This window comes from Macaca thibetana, chromosome X (assembly GCF_024542745.1).
Source record: "Macaca thibetana thibetana isolate TM-01 chromosome X, ASM2454274v1, whole genome shotgun sequence".
NCBI classification, from domain to species: Eukaryota; Metazoa; Chordata; class Mammalia; order Primates; family Cercopithecidae; genus Macaca; species Macaca thibetana.
The window spans coordinates 124,933,470-124,941,272 of record NC_065598.1 but is presented as its reverse complement, the minus strand read 5'-3'; positions in this window follow the sequence as shown (position 1 = coordinate 124,941,272).

Here is a 7,803-nt window from a genome sequence, read left to right as displayed (position 1 = left end):
CTGCCTAATATATGTGTGTGTATATATATATATATATATATATGATGATTGTAGAAAAATAATAGACAAGAACATTCTTTTCATTCTTTTAATCCATTCCCATTTTTGCTTTTGCCCCATTATTCCACAGAAATTGCTCTGGACAAGATCAGCGACACCCAAAGTTGCTAAATAAAATGGATACCTCTCAGTCTTTGGGTTCCTAGAACTTTGTCTGGTATTTAATAACTGTCTGTTCCCTCCCTCCCTCCCTCCCTCCTTCCCTCCCTCCCTCCCTCCCTTCCTTCCTTCCTTCCTTCCTTTCCCAGAGTTTTGCTCTTGTTGCCAAGGCTGGAGTGCAGTGGCGCGATCTTGGCTCACTGAAACCTCCGCCTCCCGGGTTCAAGCGATTCTCCTGCCTCAGCCTCCCGAGTAGCTGGAATTACAGGCGTGCACCACCACACCTGGCTAATTTTTTTATTTTTTAGCAGAGACGGGGTTTCAGCATGTTGGTCAGGCTGGTCTCGAACTCCTGACCTCAGATGATCCTCCCACCTTGGCCTCCCAAAGTGCTGGGATTACAGGCGTGAGCCACCACGCCCAGCTAATTTGTTTTCTTATTCATGAAATGTTTTTGGCCATCTACTATGTGCCAAGCCTCTAGGCATTGGGAATACATTGGTGAACAAAGCAGATATGTCCCATAGTTTCCTAGAGCTTACTTTCTAGTGGGATTAAAGACAATTTTGTCATTGTTGAAACTCCATCCTGAGATTTCATGACACCACTCTCTCCTGGTATCTTAACCCTATGACCATCTTCCTCAGTCTTCTCTGCTGGATGTTTTTAATATACTTACTCCCTAAATGATGATGTTTCTTTTTGTTTGTTTGTTTTTTGAGACGGAGTCTTCGCTCTGTCGCCCAGGCTGGAGTGTAGTGGTCGGATCTCAGCTCACGGCAAGCTCCGCCTCCTGGGTTTACGCCATTCTCCCGCCTCAGCCTCCGGAGTAGCTGGGACTACAGGCCCCCGCCACCTCGCCACCTCGCCCGGCTAGTTTTTTTGTATTTTTTAAGTAGAGACGGGGTTTCACCGTGTTAGCCAGGATGGTCTCGATCTCCTGACCTTGTGATCCGCCCGTCTCGGCCTCCCAAAGTGCTGGGATTACAGGCTTGAGTCACCGCGCCCGACAAATGATGATGTTTCTGAGAATTCTGCTCTGAGCCCTCTTTGTTTATTACAGATACTCTTCCTAAGTGAAATTGCCTTTAACACCTGTATGAGAACAAAATTTACATCTCTAGCCCTAATCTCTTTCCTGAGCTCCAGACTAGTATATCTGATTGTCTCCTGGCTATTCCTTTTGCCCCAAAAGCACATCAAACATGAAATGACCAATAATTTCTATCTTTTCCACTAGAGTTCCTTTCCTGAATTTCCCATTTGTATGATTGGCTCATCAACTACCCAGTTACTAAAATCAGAAGTCTGAGAGTCATCTTAGATTCCCCTCCCACTTACGCTCCACAGCTGTTTGCCCACATTGGCGGTTTTACTTCCCTGAGTCTCTTTCAAATATCTCCTTACCCTTCTCCATCGTGTTTGCCATTGTATTAGTTCAGACCTTTGCAATTTCAAGCCTGTGGTATTGCAGTAATCTTATAGAAAAGGGAAGCTTTATAGCATTTTTATACTCATGAAATTAAATATGAAGAATGAACGAATAAATTCATTTCATGATGAGGAACCTGAGTTTTGAAGCTGGACTCTCTGGGTTTGAATCTTAGCTCTGTCACTTACTAGTTTTGTATATATTTTTTTAGGGGGGCAGGCAGGGGGGGACGGAGTCTCGCTCTGTCACCCAGGCTGGAGGGCAGTGGCGTGATCTTGGCTCACTGCAACCTTCACCTCCCGGGTTCAAGCAATTCTCCTGCCTCAGCCTCCTGAGTAGCTGGGAGTACGGGCATTCGCTGCCACACCCGGCTAATTTTTTGTATCTTAGTAGAGACAGGGCTTCACCATGTTGCCCAGGCTGGTCTCGAACTGCTGAGATCAGGCAATCCACTCGCCTTGGCCTCCCAAACTGCTAGGATTATAGGCGTGGGCCACTGTGCCCAGCCTAGTTTTATAATTTTTGAGTAAGTCTCTTAACTCTCTGTGCCTTTGTTTCCTCGTATTTATTTGTTTATTTAGAGATGGAGTCTTGCTTTGTTACCCACGCTGGAGTGCAATGGCCTGATCTTGGCTCACTGCAACCTCTGCCTCCCGGGTTCAAGCAGTTCTCCTGCCTCAGCCTCCTGAGGTGCTGGGATTACAGGCACACGCCACTACTCCCGGCTAATTTTTTTTTTTTTTTTTTTTTTTTTTTGTATTTTTAGTAGAGACAGGGTTTCGCCACATTGGCCAGGCTGATCTCGAACTCCTGGCCTTAATTGATCCACCTGCCTTGGCCTCCCAAAATGCTGGGATTACAGGCATGAGTCACCCTGCCCGGCCTGTTTTCTCATCTTTAAAATGGGGATAATAGGCCGGGCATGGTGGCTTATCCTGTAATCCCAACACTTTGGGAGGCCAAAGTGGGAGGATCATTTGAGCCCAGGAGTTCAAGACTAGCCTGAGCAACAGAGTGAGACTCCATCTCTATTTTTAAAAATAAATAAAAGAAAATATTTGGGAAACGGCAACAAAGAAAAACCCAAAACAATACTAAACATGCAATAAAACAATATACTGTATAATAATTATTTACATAGCATTCAAATTGTATTGGGTATTATAAGTAATCTAGAGATGATTTAAAGTATATAATGGCCAGGCTTGGTGGGTCACGCCTGTAATCCCAGCACTTTGGGAGGCCGAGGCAGGTGGATCACCTGAGGTCAGGAGTTCAAGACCAGCCTGGCCAACAGGGCGAAACCCCATCTCTACTAAAAATACAAAAATTAGCCAGGCGTGGTGGTGGGCACCTATAATACTAGCTACTCGGGAGGCTGAGGCAGAGAGAATTGCTTACAACCCAGGAGGTGGAGGTTGCAGTATGCTGAGATTGTGCCACTGAACTCCAGCCTGGGCGACAGAGAGAGACTCCATCTCAAAAAATAAAATAAAGTAAAGTAAAATAAAATAAAATAAAATAAAATAAAATAAAAAAGTGTGTAAGAGTATGTGCATAGGTTATAGGCAAATACTATGCCATTTTATGTCAGACTTGAGCATCTTTGGATGTTGATATCCATGAAGGTCCTGGAACTAGTCCTTCCCAGATACTGAGCGACAACGTATTGGTCACATATTAAATGCTCAATAAATGTCATAATATTAATAACAATAATGATTTTACTGACCTTTTAGTCTTTAGTCTCACTTCAGCCAATCATTTAAATTAGACCACAGCATGCCCCTACTTAAAAGATGCAAATAGACCCTTATCCGCAAGATTAAAAAAACTTTCTAGTCCCTGTCAGCCTCTCCATCCTCTTGAAACACTTGCCACTTCCCTCAGGGTACTCCAAATTATATTTTTATGGACAGATGATGTTTTCTTAATCTTATATAAAGTATGAATAAAAGCATTTTAGAAAACATTGACATTTTTATTGGTCTATACTTAATCTAAGTAAAGACAGTGTGTTTGCTATGCAAATGCAGCTTTGAGATAGATCCCCTAAGAATTCCCCCTTCATAGTTTTAATCAGATTGCTGCCCCTTTTTCCTCTCATGTAGAATTATGGAACAGCCAATGCAATATTTTAGCTGAGATCTAAAGGATAAGAAGGAGCCAGTTTTGCGAAGAACTAGGGAAGAGTGTTCAAAGCAAAGAAAATAATGTGGGCTGGCTGGGCGCGGTTGCTCATGCCTATAATCTCAGCACTTTGGGAGGCCGAGGAGGGTGGATCACTTGAGGTCAGGAGTTTAAAATCACCCTGGCCAACATGGCAAAACCCCGTATCTACTAAAAATACCAAAATTAGCAGGGCATGGTGGTGTGCCTGTAATCCCAGCTACTAGGGAGGCTGAGGCAGGAGAATTGCTTGAACCTGGGAGGCGGAGGTTGCAGTGAGCCGAGATTGTGCCACTGCTCTCCAGCCTGGGTGACAGAGTGAGAATCTGTCTCACAAAAAAAAAAAAAAAAAAAAAAAAAAAAAGGAAAGAAAAAGAAAATAAAAAATAATGTGGGTCCAACACAGTGGCTCATGCTTATAATACCAGCACTTTGGGAGGCTGAGGCGGGAGAACTACTTGAGTCTAGGAGTTCAAGACCAGTCTGGGCAACACAGGGAGACCCTTCTCACTACAAAAATATTAGCTGGGTGTGGTGGCGCACTTCTGTAGTCCCAGTTACTCAGAGGCTGAGGTAAGATCACTTGAGGCCAGGTGCGGTGGCTCACGCCTGCAATCCCAGCATTTTGGGAGGCCGAGGCAGGCAGATCACCTGAGGTCGGGAGTTTGAGACCAGCCTGGCCAACATGGCCAAACCCCATCTCTACTAACAATACAGAAATTAGCTGGGCATGGTGGCGGGCGCCTGTAATCCGAGCTACTTGGGAGGTTGAGGCAGGAGAATCACTTGAACCCCGGAGGCGGAGGTTGCAGTGAGCCGAGATTGCGCCACTGCACTCCAGCCTGGGTGACAGAGTGGGACTCTGTCTCAAAAAAAAAAAAAAGATCACTTGAGCCTCCTGGGAGGTTGAGGTTGCAGTAAACCATGATCATGCCACTGCAGACTCACCCCGGGACAGAGTAAGACCCTGTCTCAAACAAAACAAAACAAAACAAAACAAAACAAAAAGAATGTGTACACAGACCCTCAGGGTTGGGAAGAACTTGGTATACTTTAGCAACTGAAAGGCTAGTGCGGCTGGATCATGATGAATAAGAAGGTAAATGACAGAGAAGGATGGGGAGATGGCAGGGTTCAGAGCATGTAGGGCCTTGTAGGCCATGGTATAGTTTGAATTTTGTCTAAGTAAAATAGGCTACCAATAAAGTGTTATGTCGGTGGGGCGACAATCTCAGTTTTAAGAAAATCACTTTGGTTGTTGTGTGGAGAGTGGATTGGAGGGGGGCAACAGTAGAAGCAAAGAAACCAGTCAGGAAGCTATTGTGTAGCACAGCAGAAGATGTTGATAGTTTAGAATAAGGTGGTGTTATTGATGGGCCCACCAGAGGAATATGGGAGGTAAGAGAAAGAGAAAGATTATGCCTGAGTTACTGCCTTGAACAAGTGAGTGAGTGGTAGACTATTTACTGAGATGGAGAAGACTAGTTAGTGACGGAAGGAACAGATTTGGGGAGTGAGATCAAATGTTCACTGTTATACTTTTGAGGTTTTTGTTTGTTTGTGAGATGGAATCTCGCTCTGTTGCCCAGGCTGGAGAGCAGTGGCACAATCTCGGCTCATCGAAACCTCTGCCTCCCAGGTTCAAGCGATTCTCCTGCCTCATCCTCCCAAGTAGCTAGGACTACAGGCACCTACCACCACACCCGGCTAATTTTTTTTTTTATTTTACTTTTAGTAGAGATAGGGTTTCGCCATGTTGGCCTGGCTGGTCTCGAACTCCTGACCTCAGGTGATCCACCCGCCTCAGCCTCCCACAGTGCTGGGATTACAGACGTGAGTCACTGCCCCCGGCATACTTTTGAGGTTTTTTGTCAAGTTATAAAGTTGGGTATAGGAATTGTGAAAGATAATTAGTTAACAGCATTTGATCTTGATTATAGCTATCAGTGATTATCAGTAAATAAAAATGTATATCCCCCATCACAAGTATATTTATATTTCACCCAACTTATATTTCACAAAAAGGACCCAGGCTTAGCCAAAGCTTGCAACATGAAAACAGTTACGATTTTACCGTAAGTTTATAACTTTGTATGCTATGCAACATCTAACCTAGTCCTTGAACATAGTAGGGACTTAAGTGCTTTTAATAAATTAATAAGTTAATAAAGTCATAATAGTTCCATGCTATGGTTATCATAAGATACATAATAATAATTTGCTCACAATTATAGAATTTAGAGTGTTTAACATCCATTATGTTATTTTTTGGTTAAACTTTTAATTTTGAGATATTTGTAGATTCACATACAACTGTAAGTGGTTGGGTGCGGTGGTTCACGCCTGTAATCCCAGCACTTTGGGAGACTGAGGCGGACGAATCACTTGAGGTCAGGAGTTCAAAAGCAGCCTGGCCAACAAGGTGAAACCCTGTCTCTACTAAAAATACAAAAAATTAGCTGGGCCTGGCGGTGCACATCTGTATCCCAGCTATTTGGGATGCTGAGAAGGGAGAATTGCTTGAACCTAGGAGGTGGAGATTGCAGTGAGCTGAGATCCCACCACTGCACTCCAGCCTGGGCGACAGAGTAAAACTCTGTCTCAAAAAAAAAAAAAAAAAAAAAGGAGAAAACCCCCCCACCTCTAATACAATATTATAACCAGGGTATTGATATTGATATAGCCAAGGTACAGAAAAACTCCATCACCAGGAGCATCAGTCATGTTGCCCTTTTGTAGCACAACCACTTCTCTCCCACCCCTGCCTCCTCTTTCACTCCTGGCAATCACTCATCTGTTCCCCATTTCTATAAATTTTCATTTCAAGAATGTTATATAAATAGAATCATACAGGATGCCACTTCTCGGGATTGGGTTTTTTCACTGGAGATTTGTTCAGGTTATTGTCTGTATCAATAGTATACATATTTTTTATTTTTATTTTTGAATAGAGACAGGGTTTCACCATGTTGCCCAGGCTGGTCTCAAACTTCTGTACTCAAGCAATTCACCCACCTCAGCCTCCTAAAGTGCTAGGATTACAGGCATGAGCCACCACACCCAGCCAATCAATGGTTTATTCTTTTATTTTATTTCATTTTGAGACAGGGTCTTGCTCTGTTGCCCAGGCTGAAGTGCAAGTGGCAAGATCACAGCTCACTGTAGCCTTGACCTCCCAGGCTCAAGTGATCCTCCCACCTCAACCTCGCAAGTAGCTGGAACCACAGGCGAGTGCCACCACGCCTAGCTAATTTTTTTTAAAAAATTTGTAGACACAGGAGTCTCAGTTTGTTGCCCAGCCTGATCTCAAACTCCTGGGCTCAAGCGATCCTCCCGCTTTGGCCTCCCAAAGTGTTGGGATTTAGTCAACCACTGCATCCAGTCTTTTTTTTTTTTTTTTTTTTTTTTTTACTTTTTAAGTGTACAATTCTACGGCTTTTTGTATATTTAGAGTTGTGCAACCACGACCACAGTAAATTTTAAGAACATTTTTCATCATCCCAACAGGAACCCTTGTATCCCCTAGCCATCACCCCCCATCATTTCCCCTCCCAGTTCTAAGCAATTGTTTAATTTATTTTCTGTCTCTATAGATTTTATTCTGGAGACTTCATATGAATGGAATCATAAAATAGTGGTATTTTGTGACTGGCTTCTTTGTGTTAGCATAATTTTTCAAGGTTCATCCATGTTATAGTATATATCAGTACTTCATTTCTTTTTTTTTTTTTTTTTTTTTTTTTTTTTTTGAGACAGAGTCTCGCTCTGTCGTCCAGGCTGGAGTGCAGTGGCATGATCTCGGCTCACTGCAAGCTCTGCCTCCCAGGTTCATGCCATCCTCCTGCCTCAGCCTCCCGAGTAGCTGGGACTACAGGTGCCCGCCGCCACACCCGGCTAATTTTTTTGTATTTTTGGTACAGACGAGGTTTCACCGTGTTAGCCAGGATGATCTCGATCTCCTGACCTTGTGATCCACCCGCCTCGGCCTCCCAAAGTGCTGGGATCACAACCCGGCCAGTACTTCATTTCTTTTTTTTTTTTTT